General features: G+C 37.6%; 1 protein-coding gene and 1 long non-coding RNA gene across 2 annotated transcripts in view; both read right to left on the bottom strand.

The window, feature by feature from the left end:
* Positions 1-14,396, bottom strand: part of LOC117158721 (uncharacterized) — a 183,330-nt gene extending 168,934 nt beyond the window's left edge. The window contains exon 1 of the long non-coding RNA XR_013058266.1: positions 13,566-14,396. This is a non-coding gene — a long non-coding RNA (uncharacterized LOC117158721). The remainder of the gene's footprint in view (positions 1-13,565) is intronic.
* The window catches only part of LOC143303288 (UPF0489 protein C5orf22 homolog), a 339,177-nt gene that overhangs the window by 187,850 nt on the left and 124,776 nt on the right, over positions 1-26,551 (bottom strand). The gene's annotated exons all lie outside the window — the stretch shown is intronic.

A 26,551-nucleotide genomic window follows, 5' to 3' on the forward strand; every position in this document is an offset into this window, starting at 1 on the left:
TCACAGCTCCATATCGAGAAGGACACGCACCTGTGGCGATTCATCAGAAAGACCGATCACCGTACGATACGAAAAGCCCGAACGTTGGGCGCCAACGCGGCTGCGAGAATTTGTTGCTTTAATTACGTCGAAACCGACGATACCTATCGTATTCGATTCACGGAGGAGACTTTCGACCTTCCGTGTGTCTCTCCTCCATACGTGGCGCGAGATAAAAAAGACCCTGGCCCTCGTATAAGGGCCAGCCAACTATAAATATTTGATCGCCGGCTGTGTGAACGAAGATCTCGAGCCGAGATACGCCGATTGTTCGTATGGTTCGCTTGATACGCGGCCGTTATTAAGCGATTCTAGTCGCCGGATGAGTAGCCCGTGTCAACCAGTCGCCCGGAAGTTGGAATAGTTCGGTAGTATCGATGCCCGTGAATGGACAATGTAGGTAGAATTTTGGCCGTGCAGGTGTCGTGCAGCATCGATCGAGATTGGGATCTCCGGGGTAGCCGTGTTCGACTTCGGTGTCGTTTGATAGGGTGGGCAGAGATGATTATGATAGGCGAGTCTTGGACTTTTTCGTATATTCTTGCGAGTCTGGTGTTATATTATAAGGTGTGACAGTTGTTCAGGTAGTTTTTCGAGTGAAATTTTTTGCGTCGGAGTTCCGTAACATACGCACGTTGTTCGGCCACCATGTTCGTGTTGGAATTTTTATTTCAATTTTGCTCCACTTCTTTGATATTTTAATTTGTATAATCTCTCTTATGTAATATTTACACGTATATCATATGTATATTTTATAATGACTATATTTCATCGACGAGAAAGTTTCGGACGACTGGCACATTTTATAAAAATGATATCTTGCTACCAGTGATATATTGATACGCATTACGTATGTAAAATAATGCAGTGTCCTTTTGAAGAAAATTAAAATTTCATATAAGGATCGCGAGAAATATTACATTTGCCATTAAAACGGTCTTTGTTACTCATCTAAAATGTTGTAAGTCTTACGTAAGTTACGTAAATTTACAATTTTGGATCTTTTAATAATCTGAAAATTTTATGAATTTAAGAACTTTAGATTCTTTTTCTTTGGTAACATACAACGATCAAACTTCTTAATTTAACATGGAAAAAATGGCTAAATCTATTCTTAAAAGACTTCATATTGCTTATTTTCTCAGATTAAGTCATGTAATCTATTCATTTCGCAGAATGACATCGCGTACACGTATTTCCGATCATTCTGTTCCGCTTCGATCTGTTCCTCCTCTTCCTAACGCGAATCTATGGAATTGTAGATAACAAAGACGAAGCATCCTACAAATCGATCCTACGAATATCGAAAGGCGCGTACACGCATTTGGCGCAAGTAAATTTATCAATAACTTTGTAACGTTTAAGCGGAGCAAGGAATTACACTGGTGCGATTCGTCGCATGAAATACTAACTCGGGCCAGATAAAGTTGTTAACGAAATGAATAATTGAGGGGTAACGATAATAGTGGCCGTCTACCTGGACATTTCCAACTGCTCCATATTTGTCTTCCACTTTCCATCGACGTTTATTCGGCGGCGCATTAACGGAGAAACTGCACCTGGAGGATGCAGGAGTCACTCGTATATGTAACACGACGTGAATTAGCATTCGATATTACCGGGCGATAACGTTGAAAAACCGTTCCCGCAGTCGTTGTACGTAACCGAGTCTTCTGGTTGCTTGATTTCGCGTTAACGCGCGAAAAAGGGCTGGCTCTTATGGAGGAAAAAAGAGGAGGAAGAAGAGAGAGAAAAAAAGCGAAGGAGAGAAAAAGTGTCCCTTTATCGTCGTAAAATGCTGTCGCAGCTGCCGTGGACGACGATCCGCATTCCACGCTTCTACACGGTAGCACGTCGTAGGTTAACCCCTTAACGAGGCGCCACGTGCACCCCATACCGAACCTCTCGAATCGTGGAAAAAATGAGAGACACGTTCTCTCCAGGCATCGTCTCGTTACGCGGCCACGAGTGTCTTGGGATTTTTATACGCTTCTAATAGGACCGATGTATACCGTTCCTTTTTTTATATCAACTCGCTTCTATCTAAGAGGGGACATCGGACCTCGCTGTATAATATTTATGAAACTTTGGTCGCCTTTGAGCAACGTGCACCCGCTGAGTAACTCAGCTGTTAGAGAATTTGAATGTTTACTCTGTTTTTTCGTTTATTGCTGTGCAGAAATGTTTCAATCTTGTTGAATTTTTTTCAATCTTGTTACTGATAGATCTCGATATTTGGTATATTTCTTGTTTATCGTATCGATTGTTTTTGATGAATGTGACTATTGAGATTCTCTCATTGCTTATGAGAATTTTCTATGGATTTTTAAAGGTATGGATATATAACCTGGAAGTTAGGAAATCCTAATACTAGTTTATTTATAACGCATCGTTCTAATCGTTTTGACGAAAGCAACTGTTAGAAAGATTCTTTTACATTCGATAATTTAATATGCATTTTAAAGACGGTTTGTAAATAAATTGTGTAAATAGATAAATTATTAAACGATGTTAAGAAGGAGCTCAGAAATAATCTAGGGAGGAAGAAATTATTAAATAATTATACGTTTTATCGATTGAAGCCAGTATTGCTTGTAGTATTAATTCCTGTTAGCCATGGAACAACTGTGTTGGTGTATAAATTATCGGGCGATGCTGCGATCATGTTCTTGTTTAATTTCAACTAATTACGTTGAATAATTTCTCTCGTGAAATAAAATGAAGTACCTTGTAAGATAAGAAGAAATACAAGGAGGAGTACAAGAAGGAGATGAAGAAGACGACGAAGAAGAAGTCAAAGAAGGAGAAGAAAAAATTTACACAAGCCATTAATAAATGTTTTCTTCCATGCTTCTTAAGCTTAATCAGCAGCCATTAAACCGCTATCCAACGTATAAAATTCCGCCTCCCTACAATGTTACAACACTTAAAATCTAATACGGCACTAAATTCACAAAAACATTACTGTCAAGCGAAACCGAACATAAACATTAAATAAACATCCCATAAACGTCCTGTAACACGTTCTAAACGTCTTTCACACGAATTTCTTGCAACTTTAATTCTACGATCAGATTAAAAGAGCATCTATGTTCTTAACGAACCGCAAAAAGTATCGACAAAACATAACGAAAAGAAACGCAGAAGAAGAAGAAGAGATGCAAAAAGGAAGAAAAAAAAACATAGAAACAAAAATTACTCGAACAAATCGGTCCAATACCAGTGCGTCGTTTGCCATCGCCCAAGTATCTCAGGATTTCCAATCGCCGTGGACCATCGATTTACACGATCGATCTTCGGCCGAATTGGCAGAGGCGATCGATTAACAGTCTTCGCACCGATCGATGCGCCCATCGATGCATCCATCCATTCATGTGCGACAAATTTAAAATTCCTGCATCGTTGTTGCCGCAGGCGCATACTTTGTCTTATCGTTTCTCACCGATGACCCCGCGGCCATGTCCATTCGTACACACACACACACACACACTCTCTCTCTCTCTCTCTCCTTACTCTTCGTATTCCCTTGTACTCGTTCAGTCTCTAGTTCCACGTAACCACTGTCCCCGGCCAGTGTTAGAATAGAATGCATGCGGAATGTTATCTGGCTTTATGGCGGTTTTCAATAATAAAACAGGCGAGTTCCGCCGGCGGGCCAACATGACGAAGCCCTCTATTACAGAAAATTTTATTAACGATCCGATCCCGGAAGACAAAGCTGTTGTACCGTGTGCTACAGTGCGTAAATCAACCGCGGTGCCTCGGATCATTAAGGTTGCTTCTCAAGTGAATCCAACGATATCGCGCTCTTTCTCTTTGCGTACGCGGCATGTGAAGGCGACACGCGATCGCTTTTAGCGGTTGGCTACGTATAAAGTTTCGCAGAACGATGCTTGAAAGGGAAAGAGCTCAATAATTTCACCTCCGCTTCTAATTTCTCTGTTTCATTATTCTGTTTTCGTTCCTTTCTCGCTGGAAAATCGCCCTGTTGCGTGGCAGTGCAGCTGCCATCCTGGCACGATCCTCGCGTGAAACGTTCCCATTATGTACATGTGTATATCCTTCAAATTGACGTTTCTTGTTGACAGGTAGGATTATGGAAAATTGGTTGAAATGTCGAGAGCATATAGGGTGTCTCTAAGGTAGTGGTCGAAATTAACAGATATATTCCTTAACCTTTAACTACTACTGTCATAAACATCAGCACTAAAATAACACGCGAGATAACGTTTGATCGATCTTCAACTACGTTCAATCGTATAATTATAATCTATAAGTCGAGATTGCCAAGAAATTAATATATTTCCATTTCGCAGTTACACTTAAGTCGCTGTTAACTAATCGATCCTAATATCGTGATCGAAAAATAGAGAAATTTAAAGTATTCTCCAAACGTGATTATCTTTTCAATGTACTTCCCTCTTGTCACATAGATCCGATAGTAGTTGGAGATAGTCGATAAAAGTACAACTACGTCGCTTTAAAAACAAGTAGCCTTCAATGTCTAAGAAAGGAGCCAAAGTACCACAAATTTATAGCCGCTATTTCTCTCCACTTGAACACGATTCGCTGGAAACTAAAATTCCACTAAAACGTTTCCTCTTCCTTGAAACCAAAACACGTCTCGTAGATCTACCATTATCCCTTTCTTTATATATAAACTCTTATTTTTGACGTACACACCATTCCTCTCGGTACTCTGTAAGCGCCTTAAGAGCCTCTCGTGAGAAACAGTCGATACTTTCGTCGAAGAAGAACCGCTTTCGAAGCGATCGCGTCGAAGTGCAATTGAAACACGTGGAATAGCACAAAATAAGGAAGACAAGCGAGACGCGATAATAGGCTGGAAATGAGGCAAACCTCGTCCCTGTCGTTGTCCAGCAGCTACGAAGATGAACACTTTTAAAGCAAAGCAACGGTAGAGAGCAGAAGCCAAGAATGGCGACCGGCAAAGCGAACAAATACCGATCGCTCCTCGCAATTTGCAGCGATTTCTCATCGCCTGCTGTCCGCGGTATCTCTGCCAGTGCCAGCCGCTCGACACACACTAAACATCCATTTAAGATCCTTCCATTCGTCACCCTTAATTATCTCCTCGCTAGAATTCTCGCGTTTCTCTCGCTGCCTCCCATTGAATCTGCTCCTCGTGTCTCTCGAGCAAAAAGAGCATAATAATTCAATAGACTCTACATCGGTAACAACGGTCTGACCGTCAGATCGAGACCATTTCGGTAGCCAGTTTCTTCTCCTTTCACCTGGACGTTGGCTTCTCTCCTTTTTTTTTTTTTTTTTTTAAGACTCATCTTTCTTCTTTATCTTTCGATGTTTTTTCGTCTTTGATAGCGATCCTTGCAACGATAATTACGTGCAATTAGCCGAACGACGTATTCTACCTGCGGTGATACCTGGTTTCACGTGTAGTCATTATGCCTCGCATAATCCTATAGCTACGACTATATTTCTTGCGCACTGTCAGTACCAGGACTGCCCATCGCGTCGATTTGGATCGGATACAGAACCCGCGTATGTTAAACAGCTTAAAGATTTTTTGTTTCAGAGAAATAATACATTTTTTTTCTTTTTCTTTTTTTTGGTGATATTTGCATTGCTGATTCGAATTGGCGTGCAGATCTTTGTGGATTTTTTGAGACGCTGCAGTGTCATTTTTTTTCGTCGATATGCTGATTTCAATCGTTTCGGATCGTGTTATTTAGTTTGTGTGTGTTTTTGATGATTATGGTTTGGCGAACGCATTATTCCCAGTGAACAACTTATATCGGTTGCATCGCTATGCATTTACGAGGAATCACGGCTTGTATTTCTTCCGTATCATTAAGCGTCGAATCGTTTATTTTAAACGTATTGACAACTCCGAGAAAGATGATTCCAATAAAAAAACTATTGCTCGGATCATACGGCAGTTCACTGGAGACTATGATTATTTGGGACGTAACCAGTGCTTCCGTCAAATTAATAGGGAAATCAGAAAGTACCTTTATCTTCCGAGACTTCTCCGTAAATTAGGAAATTTAAGAGTAACACTTTGCACATGTGTAATATAGTATTAAGTAAAGCAAGATACACCTTTTAATTTAATGGAACGTGAATTTAAGGATAGTACTTTAAAAACACTAAGAATTCAACTGTATCCACCAATTTTTTTTCAAACAATCTCTGCGTTCCAATATGGTATTCAAAAATTTTCCCAAAATACTGCCACAAACTTTAATTTCTTCGCAGCAAGGATCGTACTAATAGCTACTTAACCCAGTTAAGCGATAATTTGTCATAACGTTACAAATATTTCAATTTCTGTAAATTTCATAAAATCGTAGAATCCAGACGGAAGAAATAGTAACGAAAAAAGTATTGAACTAATCCTTAAAATTCCTTTTTAAGAATGCGAAGAAACGGTAATATAAATTGATGGAATAGAATTGCAAATAATACGTCGCGGTAACGCAACGTCGATCCTCGATCAATCCTTCGCTATTGAAATCGATACAACGGACACGTATTTCTAAGAAACTCACAGACTACTCCATTAATTAAATAAATTTCTCCATCGCAGGCTCGCAATCCTACAACAAAGATTGTAAGCTATAAGTGTGTACACATCGTTGGATGCTGCTTTACACGCATTTCACAAAAGAATCTCGCATTCTTGTTAGATGTCGCCGGAGAATTGTAAAAGTTATCGCTGCTAATAAAACTACGATCGAATGTGTGTGCCACGTGGTGTGACTAGCGGAGACAAGACATTCCAATCAAATATCCGGGGAAACTTTTGTTCTCTCGTCGGTCATAAATTTCTGTCCGCGTTTACAATTGCAAGCATGGTCGTGAAAATAACTTATTACTTGTCGCCTATTGGCTCACAATGGCCTACACGTATAACATCGATATGAAGATTTATGCCGCCGCTAGATCTTTCTTGCCTTCGAACGTGAAGTAACGTTTCCGATGAAATTACACGCAACAGATACCGCGAGAATTATTTCTCCCTGCCGTGGAAAAATATTTATCCACTACCGTTTCTTTAGCTAACTTTTCCCTGGTGTAACGTCAAAGTATAAATTATTAGATTCGAGTACGAGCCATTCTAGCTATTCGTTTACAAGGCGCGCGAAATGATATAGCATAAGTATGTAATACGTACGTATACCTTTCAATTTTTCACTTTTCAATTAATCGAATCTTTGATTTTTTGATCGTTTTGAAAAATAAACGAATAGATTTGTATTTGCAATGACTTCGACGCAATCTCGTTACCATCCTTTTCCATTGATGGGAAGATACTTCAACGTTCAGCGTTTCGCCAGTGTCTAGAGACAATTAAATTTATTTCATTCGGGAAATAGCGGTAATTCGAATAATTAGAAAAATAATATTTTGTCATATTAACGACAGGATGAGTCGAACCGCATTTTCTCTTTTGTTTCTTTCTTCTCCTTTCTTCCTGCACTCAAGAAAAAATCTTCATATACAAGCTTTATTACAGAAAGTAGTAACCGTGACTTTACGATTATGTAAAGGTAAAAAATAATATTTGTATAGCTATCGGAACGTTCTACGAAAAAGAAAGTAAGTAACGTCCCACATAAGAAACTGACAGAGGAATTAATCGAAATCCTCGATAAAATACGAAGTCATTCGCGCAAGAATTCCACTAAATTCCACCAAATGAATCCTCATACACGTTATATTTATCAATTTGTACACAAAAAAAAGCTGAACATGATAGCGCGGTTTCCCACGGTGAAAGTTGGCCCGATCGATACAAATGCCGGGATATAACGAAAATAAATTCATCGACCGACGTGTACGAATTGCGTCTCGATGGCTCGTTCCCCGTCGATATAATAATTTCATCGGGATCGCGACATCGCTTGAACTCCAATTACCCTCGATTCTCACCTCGCAGCCGTATTTCTCGAAACACGTACGCGTACATAATTAATTAAGGAGGCGAATCGACCCGGTGAAATCGCTGGCAAGTTCGACACCGATCCGCGTGTAGTACACATCCAGGTGAAAACGATTTTCGGTGCAGCAAAATAACATCGACGAACGATCATTCGCGATTCATCGTACGAGTATCGAAAAACGAGGATAACGAGGTTGTTTCACGCGATTCTGTCAATATGGAATTTATCCGTTTATTACGGATGTAATCTCGAATCGATCATCAAATTCACGTGTAAGTTACACAGGGGGAATTAAAATGAAATGATTAAGATTTTCGTGGTAGCAAAGCTGAGGAGAAGGAAGTTAATTTTGTATTGGACGCGAGATCGTAAAAATTAACATACTTATTAATGACAAGCCTCGGATAACTGGATTCTGGCGTTGTTTTCCATTAATCAGAGTGTAAGTAGGTTGTGCAGAAAATAACGTAATTGACGGTATTACGAAGACGGGAACGGGGATGGTACAACGAACTGGAGACGAGGAATTTCTTCTTCTTCTTCTGTGGGTTTATAAGCGTTCGATTCAAAGAAAAACGATTTGGAAGTTCGTAATGCGTGAATGCAATTAATAAAGCATATTCAGTGAGTCTCCATGGGAATCTTTATGATAATTTTTTGATGCAATTAATATCGTATTACTTGTTTTAGAAGTTGTAATATATTTCGTACAGTTGGATACCTTAATGGATTTAATATCTTATATTCGTTTCACGTTACGTTTGCGTTATAAATGGTTCAGTTAAACTGCCGAGTCTTAAATCCACACATTTCCTTTTATATTCATATTGCAATTATGGGGAAGACGAGGCGTTTTTTCTATATTCCAATTCAACAAACACTAGTTTACATATAATCGAATCTACTATCGTGCTATGACAAGATCGTTTTCTTCTTTCAATTATTTTAAGATGATCATAAAATCTACTCTAAATATTTCCAACATGGAATAATAAAATATTAATTAATTTAGAACCTGAAAGTCTGCCACAAGAAAGTATACATTCACGATCTCGCGTCTTACTAATAATAATATCGTCATATTTAAATATGATTTATGACATAAAATAAATGAACGCTGACCAACTATCATAAAATAAGATATCAATATCCGTCACTAACGGACGCTCCAGCAGAAAACGCGCGTAACAAATCATCTACTATGATATACCGTCATCTGTGTGTATAAGCTATAGAGACACCGTTTATGACATAATGAAAAATCCTGTAAACACGATAAATAAATAAATCCAAGCAGCAAATAGCGGAACGCAAAACCAGCCAACTCCTAGAATCTGTAACTCATCCCATAAATAACACGTATTTCCATACTCAACGTAATACGAAATCCATGAGCTATTATTGAGAATCCTCGATATCAGTCGCAGTCAAGCGAACGCTATATCTTTCATCGGACGCTCGTGGCTACGAGCATCTCTCATCTCGCTAGAGATATTATTTACCGCGCACCATACGCGTATTTATATTGACGAAAATATATACGAAGACCCGCGGACATCCCCATCCTAACGAGAAAGTCAATTTATACGAAGGAAGTGAGTTTATTCAAGCGAGAAGTTACTCGACACCATCCACGGATTTGCTATTTTTGCGTATCCTCGCAAATCTCAGACTGAAACTTCTTTCTAACAACTACGTGTACGAGTTACGTTCGATCGTTTTTCATGCGATGGTCAAATATTTTTACGAAATCCTAACCGACTAGACGAGAACGCGTTTCGAAAACGCGAATATCACCTTTCCGACATTTGGCCTTTCGCGGTTGTGACTTATTCGAGAGATATCGAAGTTCAGGTAGATTTTGCGAGCTGGAGAGAGCAAATAAGAATTTAATCCTCTCCTTCGGATGACGTTAGTGTGGAAAATAAAATGTTTTTAATGTAAAAAGGTCAGAATGATTTTCCATGGAAATTTTATAGCCTAATAATTTGGATTTTGTGCATTTGAGTGATATTCCGTAAAACGTATCTCTTCGTACGTCTTTCCTTTTTATTTATTTCATACAAATTGTACTTTAGTCGTTGATAGTTCTATACCGTAATAGTGCTTTGCCCAAACTAGTTTAATATTTAAAAGATGTACAAGCAAATGGTCATTCGTTGGAAAAAAATGAATATTAAAGAAGTGGAAGATCGTTGACGCGAAGATTAAGAAAGAATATCGAATGAGTCTGTTTTGTACAACTGTTCTTTTTAGAAAATTTACGAAAGAGCACAGATGAAATAAAGTGCTGATAATAAAATCTCGTATGTTCTATATATCATAGGTATTCTATAGAAGATTCATTCTTCGTATATTTCAATCTGTTTTACAATTAATTTGAACAATTTGTCATATATTTTGTCCGTTATTAGCTGCACAAAAGAACCACTCCCTTTTATTATGTACAATCCACGTGCTTATATTCAATTCCCTATGCATCCTAGCTATGAAAAAAAAAAGATTCACTGTCATAAATATAGCATTTCTAGAAACTTGTCGCAAGATTCTGATTCACAATCGATATCTCAGCCAAATAACTACGTGAAATAAACCTTCAGCTACGTATCTACTCTTGCGACAAATAAATAAATCTTTAGCTACACATAAAGTACCACGCACAATCGTCATCTTGGAAACAATAGACCGTTCACATATCCGTCCGTAAAACCTCTCATCTTATTCCACTTACTCCTCCATGAATCCATCAAAGAGGCCATCCATTAACGTCGAAAACGTCATAAAACGGATAAAAAGTCAACGAGAATGGTTACTCGACCGTTACATTCTCCGAGTGGGTACGTTCTCTACGCGAGTTCTAGGGAATTCAGAAAGTGGGAGGACCGAGGGAGCGGTAAATCACGGTGACGTACAAGATACGCAAATTCGAGACCGAAAGAGCGCGAGAAACGGTCGGACATTTAGCGGATTTAAGGGCGACCGTATAAAAACTGTTCCTCCGTTTCTTCGACCGATGAACCAGACTTCTAAATCTTCCAGCTAGCTGTCTAATACGTTTATTTTCCACAGTACGGCAGACCGTTTGAAAATCTAACGGCAATTACGCAGTTTATTATTTATATTGCACGTCTGTAATCCGGTCGCAGCGTGAGTTCGTTGAAAATGAAATCCGACGGTTGTTCCTTGCGAGTTATTTCAAACTATCTCTTCTATCTCAAATGAAACTTACGTATATGTCGGAGAGTTACGAGATTTGGCGCGTTCCTAACGTTTTCGTCCATATTTATCGAAGCATAGGCGCGTGAAAGTATTCCAACTTGAAAGTATTTGAATATTACGTGTGCTGTATTTTAGACATTTAGAAATTTTCTTAGCACTTTTACGAGACTCGTCTATCACGATTGTATTGGTAATGTTTGAAACAAATCTGGAAATATACATATATATAGAAGTTACATGACGTTTGATATAAGTATATTTAATGTAAGTATATTTTACACAAGCCATATTTTAACACTTGTTATTGGTATGTTTCAGATGGCTATTCATAGTGTATACTAATCTTCCACTGCTATTTTTGGAACAAATGCTTTGCGACTTCTATGGTGTACATTTTCATAGGATGCGGCGTATTTCTTTGAACAGGTAATATTTTATATGCTATATACCGCTTCTATGTGGAGTAATTTTTATAAAAAATAAACATTTTATAAATATCAAATATTTTTATTAATATTTATGATATGGCTATGTGCTGTTATCTCATTCGTTATACTTTTCATAAGGGTGTTCTGAAAATTAATCTGCAGATACCAACTGCGAAATTAGCAGCGCTGATGTTTTACGATATTAAAATTGGATTGAATTTCGCGTAGAAAATTTCATATGGAATGCGACTCTTTAATTTGCATATGGAAATTTAAATTTATATTTCAAACTCATATATGTAAATTTCGATTGAATGTTTTAAATTTGTATATTTAGATTAAAGAATAGCGAAGGATTGTCAAATTTGTGTTATTTGCACGGACGGAATCACATATCGTTTAAATAGAATGAAAAAACTCTTCTTACTGCTATCTCAGATAACTTGATTCTTATTACAATCTGTATTAAAACATCATTTGTTATCATTCGTTGTATTAAGATAATTTGAATTATACTCCGAGTTAAATCCTGTATTCCTTAAAGGAAAATCAATATTAAATTCCACCCTATTTTTCCCTACCAGTTATTTCTATTATTTTATTCTATTTTATTCTGCAAGACATTAACAAGTTTCTGAGACAACATACGCAACACACGATTAATAACTAACAATTTACACCGATCTTTCGCCCCTACAATCCAAAGTAACATCAACGCAGCACCTACAGAGATCCAACAAACATCGCAAATAAAAGAACAAGACCGAAATCTCCTATCCTGCAACCAATCAATCTCACCAAACTACGTCTCACAATTTTCTCCGACAAAAACTGAAACGGAGAAGCAATTGGGATTCAACGCTGATACGTGCAGTTACGCGCGTAACACTGTACGCTCCGGAGACAGGTAGTAGTAAAGATAAATAACTGCGACGTAAATAGACGAACGAAAGTACCGGCATGTGTACAAAGAGACGAGGGCGCGCGGTTTTCAAGCAGTTCGATGATTTTTACGCTCGTTAACCGACCTTTCCGTTCCTAATTCGACTATTCGTATCTCAGTTCACGAATAAGTTTTTCTCCTGCGTACGTCGCTGTTAAAGAGCAGACACCATCACAATTTAATGGCGAAATATAATACGGAAACAACGGATTCCGTATTCGTAGCGCGACCCGGTTGTCTCGTCTCTATAGCTGGACGGATTCCAACGAGCGCAGACTCGGGTTAAAGGCGGTGTTTCCGATGTCCCAATGCTTGTAACAGGCCGGCGGAATGCGCGGCAGCCTCTGATACCGATCTCGCGTTATCCCGTTTGCTGATCTTCCCTCGAGTTACGCGCGCGCGTAGGAGAGATGGAAATGTTGCAACGCGGTCCGTTTCGTGAGAATCTCTAACGATCGAATAAAGATAACGATCGCGTATAAAGGTAAGAAGAGAGAGAGTATGGAAAAGGCTCGATATTGAGAGACCCGATATTGATAGGAAAAGTAAGTATCGAGGAAAATTGATTTAGGTTCGAGCGAGTGTGATTGAATGAGAATTTTTCCGCGATACGCAGGCTTGTGAATTTATGCGAATGTGTTTTACGAATATGACCGAAGAAACGGAATCTAAACAGGAATTTGTTTCGCTTATTAAGTATCAGAACGGGTACGCCACCGCCTTCGATATTTTACGCGTTTTCACATCCTTCGAATTTTCATAAATAGATAAAAATCCATCCAAATGCAAAAAAAAGGGATTAGAAAAGTTAGGACAAAGTCGGTGGATTCTTGGTCAGTGTTAGAATATTTTAGTAATTTTTGTTTATTTCGCGACGTGTTTCGGTTATTGCAAGAGGAAAAACAGAGAAACTGAAACACGTTTTAGGATCGAAAAATGAGAGTACCAGAAGAAAACTTAGGAGAAGGAGAATTTAACGGAATAACAGTTTCGTAGATAAAAACTTACCGAATTAGACTACAACGTAGAACGTTGATTTGTCCCAAGCTATTCCGTTAAATCGTGAATTTTTGGCACTGAAATTGTTGTATCGTTTAAAGAAACACGAATATCTGAAACTTCGTGAAAGTGGCCACGATGTGAATTTTTTTCGACCAACTGGAAACACAGAACGTGATTTATGAGTGTTTGTACGTTGCATCGTTTAAGAGTCATTTAAATCCAGGCCGTAGGGTTAATGAAACGCGAGACTTATGAAAATTTATAAAATATTGCCGCACCATGCAAATTGCCCCCAGAGTTGAGAAATGAAATTAACCGCAAAGGGTACGACTGCATCGATTTTTCATACCAGTGTTCGCTCGCAATGTACGACGCGACTTATAAAAACGTACATAATTATCTACCGGTGGAAGTTGGTTATTTATAAGTATGCGTTACAGCAATCTTCCTGTCCATTACGAATACCTGTATTATTCGTTGCGTATTTTCATTAATAAAATTGCCACGTTTTCTCCTTTGACTTATCCATCACCTATCAGTAACACCTTGCCTTCAATTTTCATATTTAGCCACTTTTAGAAAATCATGAAATACACTTCGAAAGACCCTCCACTTTCGACTTCTTCTTCGACGAGTTTTTATAGAATTTGTAACAGTCATCGTAATATAATAGGGAAATAAAAAATTCAGTAAACATTACACGGAAGATATTGTAGTCGAGTCATCGTCAAAAAGGAAGGGAGACCGTTACCAAGGACTTACAGCAGTAACCGGAAAAAAGAAGAATTGTTAAAAAAAAATTTGTTGAAAAAATTAATCGGAACGCTTAAATTGCGCGTCTCGTAATAATCTCGATATCGAAAAACGCGATTAAACAATCTTGCAAAAATGACGAAGAAAGTTATTCCGACGGAGTAATAAAAAAAAGCGATCTTTCCATAATTAAATTATTACCTTGCGCTAAATAATTAATACGGCTCATCTGTATTAATTGAGAATAAATGGTAGGACCACCATAAAAACGTGGCCGATATTTATCGCCACGGTTCAATTACCAACATCGAACCAAAGACGTATCGATAAATCATACGCGTAAATAATAATCCTGTGGATAGGTCCTGTTAGAATTCCATAAGCTGCCAATGAATTGTGCAACGGACGTTACAAAGGAAACTAATTTAATATGGGACATTTGAACCGAGTTATTCAAAGCGCTTTCTATTCGCGACACGGCCATAGTTACGTTAATGGAACAATAAATGGTGCGTGGTGTCAAAGGTGGGCGCCATAACTTTGCGCTTAATTTATCACTCTTCCCGATCATCGAGGATTAACTTCACGGCTGACCCACATATTTCCAAACGCTTGATGGATAGTCATTGAGGTAGCAGCATGGCAGTCACCTGCTACCAGTAATGGACAATCCCATAAATGGCCTTCCACGGAATTGTCGTCCCCTCCGCTAAGAAGCGACTTTGTACTGTGCGTAGTTTCACCTTGCGCTTACCTGAAACAAAAAAGGAACAAAACGGTTGGATTGAGAAAGCACAGCGTGCACAAATGTATCGTAAATCAATAGACTGTCGTACGACTTCCAACGTTTGATGTTGTATACGATATCGTATCATCCGAAAATAACAAAGAAAATATACGAACATCCTGTCTGACGATTCGCGTCACTTTCTACTGGCGAACGATCCTCGGTAAAGTTTCAGGGAATCGAAGATGCAAAAATGATTTGGAATTTTTAGTCAGACGTACGCTTGTTTGGTCGGCGGACATTTGCTTGTTTTGGGCAAAATGATCGTTAGAACGTAGATACGATATTCTGGATTGACTTTATCGTTCACTCGTAAGTTACTGGGTCGAATTAAAATGTGCACGATTTTATACTACGAAATAAGCTATATTACGAAATAATCTACATTACGAAATAAAGTCAGCATTTGCGTCAAATATTAAAATTACATAACGTCGAAACTACGTCAAAAGTATCACCGGAATGATGTTTACGACGTTTGAAAGCGATTTGTGCTGATGAAATAAGAAGATGAAAATTATCGTGCAAGGGATTAGACGATAGATCGTTTCAGAATTCCAGGTAGCTCGGGTAATCAATTTTTATTCGATAGAAATAAGAATGTAAATTATATTGACAAAGGATATCTTTTCTATAGAATTTCAAACTGTACATTTCAAATAAAGAATGCTCAGTATCGGTTTGAAATTTCAAATGTGAAGATTTATGAAGTTCCTTTAACGAAGAAGAGCTACCTACCATCTCAGTAACTTCGCATAGTCACTTCGATACTCAATTACCAATGAGTATTCAATTACAGCTCGAATAACTTGCTAGCAAACTTCAAAAATCTCCGGTCAAACTATAAACTTTCTCAAGTGTACACAGATCACAGACGCAGGATATATGTATTAATTAAAATATCATATCGTTTATCGCCGTCCACCCCGAGCAACGTTCACAACGCTTATTACTTCAACTTAATTTGCAGATACCTGAACGTTATTACGTAGAAGTAAAGAGATACGATCGTGACCGATCGTTAAAATTCTGGCTTCTTATGTACAAGTGAAATAAGATATTTCCCGGATTTTATGCGAACTTTTCTGGCTGTCAACGAAAGAGGGACGATCGATTTCTCTCGCCTGGACGAAGGCTCGTTCACGCCATAATTCTTGGCATGTTACGGGAACCGAGCTGTTCACCGAAATGGATATCCCGCTGCGACACAAAATAACAACGTGTTCGCGCACAAATTAATCACCGGTAGATAATTAATTAATTTCCCTGGAGCCGACAAGCGTCATAAGCCGGCTAACGAGAAAAATCGATGACTCGATGCAACGCGAGTTAGCAAGAAGTAACCGCCGTGTATACCGTGTGTGGTTCACGGCCACGACTCGTCAGCTATTTAATACACCAACGGAGTTAGGTCGCGCGATTCGCGCGAGTAAATCATCCACGTGGATTTTTTTCTTTCGTGAACATCGATCGAGGGGATTAATAATAATCGTACGAAGTAATCGTACGAAATTGCGGTGATTAAATCCGACGAAACAGATATCCGTGTCTAGAATAAAGGTCGGTAAATGAATTTCAGTTCTCGCGAGAGGTCAAGTATGGACTATGCTAATTAATTCGAAGAATGTCTCTCTTTTTCCTGCTTCTTTCTTCCTATTTCCTTTTGGTTTTTCTTTTTCGTCGTTTCTAGAGGAAATCGGTTTCTGTGATGAATCGACTGTACGAAGTAGTCGCTAATGATCACGAAGTACATATGTTGTTTGCCATTATTGTGACACTTGTTTCCGGTGCTCGTTTATTAGCGGGCATGTGTTTTTTGCTATGTTTAATCGACACGAGCAACTTGCTTCTGGCGAACCAGAAATCCTTCTCGTTATCGGCATTGGTTCGTTCGATTATTTTTAAGATCTCGCCGCTCGTGATTAGTTATGTAAATCGGACCGGCGGGGAAAAAGCGAACGCGCGGCTTAAATTTGTTTTAACGATCGATCAAGTTCTCGCTCTTTCTTTTTCTCGCTTTTTAAGTTCCAAATATATATGAATAAATTAACGGTTATGGAAAAGAATTTTTTAATAAAACGGATAACACGAATCATATCGGTACTCGATTAATTTTTCGTATCTCGCATCTAAAATACTGTGACGACTGTTTTCTATATTAACTGTGTATGTTAAATGTCAAGAAAATCTAGTAGAATTTTTTCCGATATAATATTCGGTATTTATTTCAATGTTTGATAAGATATTTTATAGAAGTAATGTTCGGTATAATTTTGAAATAAACAACATACATTCTATGGTTACTTTAGAATTTTAATTATCTCCGATCGTAGTTATCAAATTTTGCAGTGTTCTTATAACGTTAAATATAAACGAAATTGCGTGATAGAATTATTAATGAAAAATCTATATAGTCCCGCTAAAATAAATCTGTAATAAAATAATCAATAACTTAATAATTTATCTCAGAAAATCAATAACCCGTAGATATCTAGGTCTGCTCTTTCCTTCGAACATACAAATAATACCTTTAAAATAACCCTAAAATGAGACTATCAACGATCGAGCAGTTTACTAGTTCAGTTTCAGAAACTTAACGAAGTGCTGAAAAAGACTCTGCCTTTCTCCTTGAAAATCCCAAATAATCTCCTTAGAACAGCTCTACGATGAGATTACCAACAATCAAGAAATTTATCAGTTAGATCGCAGAAAATTATCGATACGTATCACGAACTTCTGAATTTTTTCCCCTTCGCAAATCGCGGACGGTACACTCGAAATAACTCTGCAAATGAAAAATACCAACAACTAGGAACTTTATAATTCAGATCTGGGAAAACTAGCGACGTGTATCGATAAAAATTCAGATTTTTCCTTTAAGAATCACAAATAATACGTTTAAAATAACTCCGCAATCTTTAATAGCTCGATCTCGGAAAATTAACGATCCGTATCAAAAGATTCTAATTTTTCCCTCGAAGATCCTAAATTATTCCTTTACAAGTAACTGCAATATCGCGAATTCAACACATTACGGAACGTGTTTCCATTTCTTCGGATAAATTCCTTCTAAATATAATACCTGCCCGCCTGCCTGTATCCGTAATTGCGAACTTACGGAAATAAGAAAAGAAGAAAAGAGAGAAAAAAGAGAAGATAAAAGCGAGTTATCCTTGCGGGTTAGGTTCGAACGCGAGCGTGTAACAAGCGTGAAACGCAACGAGATTCCGGGTCTCGTAACTCATTAGCGGATCGACTATTTCGGTAGTATAATCCGCACGTCAGGGCGTCGAACCAGTTTAATATGCGCGATAACCGTATAGGCGGACTGGCGCAATTTCAACTCGTAAACGTAAAATATAAACGCCAGTTAAGTTTTTACGATCGGGGCCGGGGATTTTGCGCGAGGGTAAGGCGCGAGTAAATGGCCAGGCACCTGTGTGGACACTGTGCACGAATTACGTAATCGTTAGGTCTATTTCTATATGGGTGCGCATACGGATTTATCTATTTCACCCTGCGGCTATTCAACATCTTATTGTTCCATAGGAAAACCTGGTCGATCCCATCGACGTGTTCCGTTTAAACTAGTTAACTACTGCTTGGATCGATAAACACGAAATGAGATTTCTCATCGTAGGATGTTTGAGTTCGTTGTACGTTCGGAGAATGCCGTTTGACTTGTTTTATTAGATAATAACTGACGAATTTGCTGAACGCTCTAGTATATTAATTTTCGAATATTAAACTAGATTCCATGCGAGAGAACGTTACTCGACTCGAATTAGCTGATAATTTGTTAATTTCCTGCAGGAGTCGGTTATAATCAATTTTCAAAAAACCTATGTGCTAATAGTTCGTATGATTGGTGATTTTAAATTATTGAATGAAATCATTAGGACGTGAAAGTTTCTTAAGGAGAACAACTAATTTGTTGGCAAAAAGATAGAGTAATTTAATTTTACTGTACTCTTTCTAAATGGAAGTCCATTTAGCGAATTGCAGGAATTAATAGCTTTTACTCTGTGTACGAAGACCTGGTTACGGAGCATTTATTTCTCATCAACTCCATTAAAGTGGAACAAATTAAATTCAATCTGCCTTTTATACTATTGTCTCGCAAATGTACTACTCGATATACGTATCTATGTAATTATACCTCTACAACATCCAGTTAATTCGAAGGAAGCACGCCTATACATTCAGAATTTTTGTTTCTTTTTTGCTAGTTAATAATACTGTACCGCTAACAAGTATTTTATGTATAGTAACGATATATCAGATCTGTTACTTTTCGAACTTAACTTAAGAATTATAATTGATGTATCTTGCACCGAAGAAAGAAATTTATCTACGAGCATCGATTATTAACATGTTCTGTATCTCATACGCTTCTGATATCGCGTAAATATTTAAAATGAAAGCTAAAGCAGAGATTTACGTTCTTATATTCATTTCTTAAATATGTTAGGTTCAGTCAAAAACTAAATACAACGTATAATTCCCTGTAATTAAATACCTTAATATAATATTTTTAATATGAAACTTCTGCCAAACTAAAGTAAATTAAATTCACCTCTACGTTTAGAATTAAATATCAATATTAAAAAATACCATAATTTCCAGCAAATCAATTAATCGTAATATCTAATCAATTTTCCAATCGAACCAATGAACCGAATCCAAGTCCACAGAATGCCACTTTTATCTCGTTTCACGTAATTCGATCTTCGATTAATTTCAACATTGTAGCCATTTTATGCCCAATCTGGGATTTAAAACAGACAGAACGATAATCTCGCAATAGCAGTCGCGTTTCTCCATAAACGAGATCATGGATTTGATATCTAAATCGAACAGGACGTCGTATCAGGCCCAATAAAATGATTAATAAAATGACTAACCAAGATATTTATTCTACGCCAACGAACGATATTCCTAGCGTAAATACCAGAGATTTGCATTTCTCTCGTTTAGAAACATATCAATTATTGTACGAACTTTTTCTAATAAGGACAAACCGGATCGGTATCCATTCGTTTAGCCGTGGAAAACGGTCGAACGTAAGTACAGGTGCCGACCAGTGTCATAACACGACGATGACGAAAATCCGCGCTCAGGGTGGCAAAATGATCGTGGCGAGTTTTTCGAGATATAATGGCACGCACGTTATATCACCTGGCCTGAAACGAATGGCCACTTATCGCAGATATATCTTCGGAACGACCGTCGTTTTCCAAACTATTTCGAGTCACCGTCAACTAGAACGAAATCGATATTTTATTACCATATACAACGAAAAAGCATAAATGACATTATCTGCTGGTCAATCCGAGCAGGACGAACGTTCGCGTCCACGCTTATGCAAAGATAAAAATGGAGCATTGGAAATTTATTGACAAGAATTATTGGATCGGTAGTTGGAGACTGTATTTATTGAAGTTATCGTTAACAGATCAGAGAGTTTGTTAGTATGTTTCCTTTTTATAAACGTGATTTATCGCTTTGATATCAAAGATATCGTTATAATTATACGTGCATTACGTATACGAGAAGTATATATACACGAATAAGATGCAACATGTACGCCAAGCTGTTATTATAATACTATATAAAAATGAATGTTTTTTAATGAATGTTTAAAGTATGGGAAGTTTTCGAGGATAGTAATCGAAGAATTTCTTTAATGAATCTTTTTATTCGCGAAATTTGTATATCTCACGATCGTAAGTTTTTGTACTCAAAATCTTATGGAAAGCTTGTATTTTTAAAGTTCAGCTGTTGAAAGATAAATCGTGCTGAGGTTGACTGATAGAATAACGAGTGGATGAATTTGTAATAGAAAAATATATTGAAATAAATAAAGGTATAAGTATACAATACAATAGAATCGATAGGGAGCACGTTCACATATTATTTAGTAAAAGGAGATCATAAAAAAAAGTTAACCTTATAGCTCTAGCTAAAGGCTACAAAGAACATAAATAGAAATCTATTTATTAGATCCTTTATTCCTAGACCTTGTAACCCAAAACATAATTTATATTCAAGGGTACAATAATATGGACCTCTCCTTATTTCGAATTTCTTTTTTCACTAAATTTCCAGATTTCCAGGTCACCAATATACAAAAGTAAAGATGTAGAGTTTTTCTTGAAGTAATTACTACAACAAATCGAAATCATATATTATATATTTACGAACCAGAAAACGTTTTCTACATTGTATCCTGCCATTTGATCAAAATTTATTTTATCACGAACGATACCATACAAATAGACTATTTCGCTTATAATATTAATTTCTTTATATTTGGTTGTCCGAAAAGTTTCTTTCGCTTCATAAGATGATAATAAATGAACGACAATTTTTGTTTTATATTATTTTATCGGATTAGGTATGATCCATTTCGTTCTATTTCTATTATTATGTTCGCGCATGATTCAATAAACTAATATAAAACAAAAAACATCGTGCGTCTATTATTTCCTTATAAAACGAAAGAAACTTTTCGGACAATCTAATACATTTACTTTCACAGGTTTCCGATTTTTCTCTAACGATGTATCGTATAATTTTTAAACCTACGATAGACAAAAAATTTGCCTCTAAATTAGGGCAAATTTAACAGAAACGATAAAAAGATCTTTTATTTCCTCCGCAAGATCGTTACTGTACAACACGAGTAAAATATGGTGAAATTTGTTTAGTTTGTTTTCTTATATGTTGCGTTTAAAATGCAAGTAAATCACTTTGCACCTGGTTAACTAATGGATTCTCCAGCTCCTTAAATTCCGTATATCACCGCTACTTCCCCTACAGTTTGCAGATTATCCATTTAACGTTCACAGTACGCACGTGAATTATCCCTCTGCATATACACACCTAATCAACCATTGCTTTTTATTACCGTGAACGATCGTAAGACAAGATCGCAAGCAATAGAAGCAATTCGAAAGATAAGCCTCGAAGCAACCTCTAACCTTTCGTCACGCAATAATGGATGCATATTTCCCTATAGGGGTCGTGGCTCTACGATCCACCATACGATCCACGAACCTAACTGCAATCTAGCTTCTCAATCTCTCGTCGAATTTAATAAGACCGAATCATCGTACCGTATTCGTGATTTTCATTCTCGCATCATTAGGCAGACGAGAAATGAAATTACCCCTTGAAATTTTGCTTCGTAAAATTTCCTGCTGCAAAACGGCAAATGGACGATAATATAAAACGAGTAAAATAACGAAGAAAGTAAAAAAGAAAAAAAAAGAAATTTTGCTTTATGAAAGTTCCCAATGCAGTACGCTAAATGAACGATAAAAAGATCTTTCGCTGAAGAACGTTACGCGGTTGATAAAAGAAGAAAAATAAGCAAAAAATTAGAATAAAGTAAACTTTGCTTCGTGAGATACCGCATTGCAGAACGTTAAACGGTTGAAGATGAAAAAGAAAGAGAAAAGAAGAGGAATATAACGAAAAATGGGAAAAAACGTTTGCTTCGTGAAATCTCCGGTGCAGAACGCTAACTGGAGGATAAAAATGAAAAATAATATGAAATAAAATAAAGACTGCAGAAGAGTAGAATAAAATGTTGTATTCTGGAAAGGTAGGATCATGGGATCGTTGACTACATTTGCACACGCGAAATTCCATGGGCGGTTGCTCGTTTTACGCGGAACATTCACGCGGACGTCGGCGATATTAAGATGGCCATTAACTGGTCCCGAGATATTGCTAAATAATGAAATCCCGAGGTTGTAAAATAATTTGTTTATTGTTCGATTGCGCCGCTAGTACGTTTTATCCAAGGTCCACGCCTTTTTCTCACCTTGTCTCGACGAAGGTAGCGAGCTTTCAACGGGAATCGTACGCTGCGAGATCTCGAGGAACACGCGAGGACGTCGTAAATTTTATTTCTCGTCTTAACGTTTCCGAAATCCGGACGTTTCTTATAGAGAAATATATTTTGCGAGGTAGCCCGGCGAGATTTATCGTGCCATTAAAGCAGGGAATTAAGTTTTGAGAATTTTTGTACGTATCGCTGCCGGTTAAGTATCGTTGCGTGTGTTTTACAGGTTTGAAATTACAGGGTATAAAGCGTTTGAAAACAGAAGCACGGGAGTCTGAAATTGAGCAAAAAATGTAACTTGTAAATAGGTTTTTGGTGATTGAGGATACCGATGGAAAATTGCACTATGTTTGATTTTTATTAAGTACTAATTTTTTTTATTTGCATTTATATGAACAAGTAAACGTTCTTCTGCTTGGAAACAATTTCAAGTTGCTTGAGATATTATTGCGAATCGTGAATATATTGCTATAAACATTGCGAAAAAAATCCTTTCAAGATTTTTATAAAATTTTTAATTCAAAGAATCAGAAATCGATCGATTCGAATTGATCCGGTAAGAAAATAATCCTCTCCGGAACGATGACTATAAGAATTCTTCTCAAAAACTAATCTCAACTTCTTGGAAAAATTTGTTTATTTCGTACTTGAAAAATTGTGGCACGAGGAGCAGCAAATAAAATCGACACTTTTAATACACGAAAATATATTACAACATGTCTAAAACAAAACACTAATTCACATCAGCTAGTCCATTGTTCAATGCCTAATCCTGCATACAGGACTTAACATCCGATTGAGCTAATAAAAGAACAACCTTGTTCGTTTACAAAAAAGTTCTCGATCTTCTCCTCTCCAATAGAAATTAGAAAAACTCTGCTCGGAAAAAAAGAGAAAAAGTCATCTGGACTGCTGAACAAGCAATAAAACGAATCTAAGTAAATCCAGCGCTCGTCTCGCAAGAAGAATCGCGCCTGAAGAAAGAAATTGCCAGGAATTTCAACATATCGCGTTCTCGTGTGCGCACGGCTGGGCCGGTTTGAATGGACGCAACCTGAAAAGCCAGTGTTTCTAATTCATGGCGGGTAAATGGCAAGCAGCCGGGGCTATTTACTGTTTGTACCACTGCCGGAGGAAATTGAAGTTAACGATTGTAACGCGGCTCCGCCGCTCGTCGAAAGTTCTGACGCGGATACGTATCGAGAGAGACCAAGGTAGAACGCGATTTCACGACCGCGTTCGTTTCGTATTATTCGGTTTCGTGTCCGCGTGTAATTTATCGATTCCACGTTGATACCGCGTTTTGCGTTTATGTCACTGTCGAACCGCCGCGCTGGTAATTGCCACGTTTAACTTAAAGCGCCTCGATCCAGCAATTTTTATTTCTACCTCTTTTCTCTTTTCGTTTCTTTTCTTTTTCCTTCTTCCCCTCCCTCTTATCACTTCGAACCAGATCATTTTTCCAAAGGAACGTTCCCGTAATTGTAGCGGAGAGAAACCCGCGTGGCGGATTTATGGCCGTGGTTTCGTGCACAAAGTACGATTACCGGCGGGCTTAGGAGGAGTTCGATTGCAAATCGTAATGAAATCGCGAGTAATTGAAAGCGGGCAGGTCTCATGCGTGGATGTTGTTGCGTGAGATATGTGCGCCGTTGATATACTTGATTGTGAGAAATAGCGAGTGAGATATTGGCGAGAGGGTTTAAACATGCCAATGAATATGTATTCGCAATGAATCACCCGGTACTGGAATTTTATTACACGCTTTCGACGCATTATTTCAACGTAACAGGAGTTTTTCTGCTCTATAGCACGTACACGGTATGTAGCGATTATTTTTCCCTATATTGATCTATTTGTTCGCATGAACGGAGTGATTAAGTTCCATGGGAAAATGTTAACGTAACGGATCTTGCGTGAACATTTTCGCAAACGGTGTACAAATTGAATACGATACAGGATTAAATGTGGCAGACACTTGTAATTATTGCATGGTCGTATCGTAAAATAAGAGCAAGTTTATGAGACAGATATATACTATGTATCGTAACAAATTGTTACACCGTAAGAAACTTTATCCTAAATTAAATTTCCTTCGCTCCTTCGCAACTAAGATACGTATCCTATACAATTTCCAGATGTCACTAACGAACAAATATATTCTTGCATGATTTACTATATATGAATGGGCAATACGAGTCGAATGTGAAATTGAAAAGTGAGGAAGTTCTTCATCCGAGACGCGTGTGCATCATTTGAATAGTTCTAACGCTAATTACTCGAAACAGGAAGATTAAAACTGTAATTAAATTGTCCGTCATACGTGTAATAAGAGAAAGCACTGTAAATATTCTTCTTTAAATACCTTGATCTTCCTTATGAAATTCGTCAAGCATAGTGTTACCGATGTTCTCGATCCAATTTTTCAATTGCTATTTTCTTACCGCTGCGTCCATCTCCATAGAGTTTATGTCTATTAATTATTGAAACCAAATTAGGAAAATAAGCTGCAACACGGCGTAGACGTGGTTGAGTGGGCAACAATGCTTCGTTGAAAAATATAGAACTTACGAAACGATCGATCGACGTCTAATGATACCTACTCATCTTACTGGCAGCAATTTTCAACGATCGATCGAAATCGAGCAATCCGTTATCGACGCCGAGATATATGTATCACGTGCCGTCGAATACAACTTTCTCCCTTCGTATCCACGCATAAAATTATGATGAATCGTTCTCATTATCCCGTCCATTGAAATTCACCTCTCGACACGTAAGTAGACAAAAGAGGGATTCGCTTCTCCTTCTCGCGGATTTCCATATAGCGAGAGCACACGCGCACGTTTATGATTTACCAGTGATTTATCGACCAGCCGTTGCCTACAATCCTTCAAAAGCGTATTTACATAATCCATTCTCCGCGAGGAGAAATGACACACAATGGCAAACGCGAACATTGTAAGTTGGATGCGCGGCCGGCGAAAGATTCGCAATAAAAGCGGCGAGATATCCCTACCTGCCGTAAATTATCTTTCATTCGGCAATATTACAGACGTGTATTTCACAAACATGCATTTACCGTTTTGTACCGTTACGCACGCTGTATTGTACGTGGTAGGGACGAGCCGATGATCGGCAAGTTTGAAACGTTGTATAATACGAGGAATCGTCAGCACGGTCGGAGGAAAATCATCTTGGTGATCGTCGGAATTTTCTTCATTTTTGTAGAAAATTATCGAGGAAGATTTAAATTGGATTTTTACCGTATGAGTGATCGAACTTGAAATAAAATATATAAGTTATGTATACATATAATAAATGTAAAATATATCAATACCATGGCCAATAATAATTCAACGATAATTAATCGCAGTAATTATTGTACCAAAATTCTAAAGCGTCCACATTCCTGAATTACTTGGTTGAGACGTTGACCACAGGAATAAAATAAAAAAAAATAAAATTGAACACGTCTTATTAAAAAAAAAAGTCGTTCGAGCAACGAAATCTCGCACAAAATATTATTAGCTTATTTAGAAGGAAAATTTAGAAACGAGCGATAAATTGTCTAATAATTAAATGATATTAAAAAGTTGA

Source organism: Bombus vancouverensis, chromosome 1, assembly GCF_051014615.1.
Source record: "Bombus vancouverensis nearcticus chromosome 1, iyBomVanc1_principal, whole genome shotgun sequence".
Classification (NCBI taxonomy): domain Eukaryota; kingdom Metazoa; phylum Arthropoda; class Insecta; order Hymenoptera; family Apidae; genus Bombus; species Bombus vancouverensis.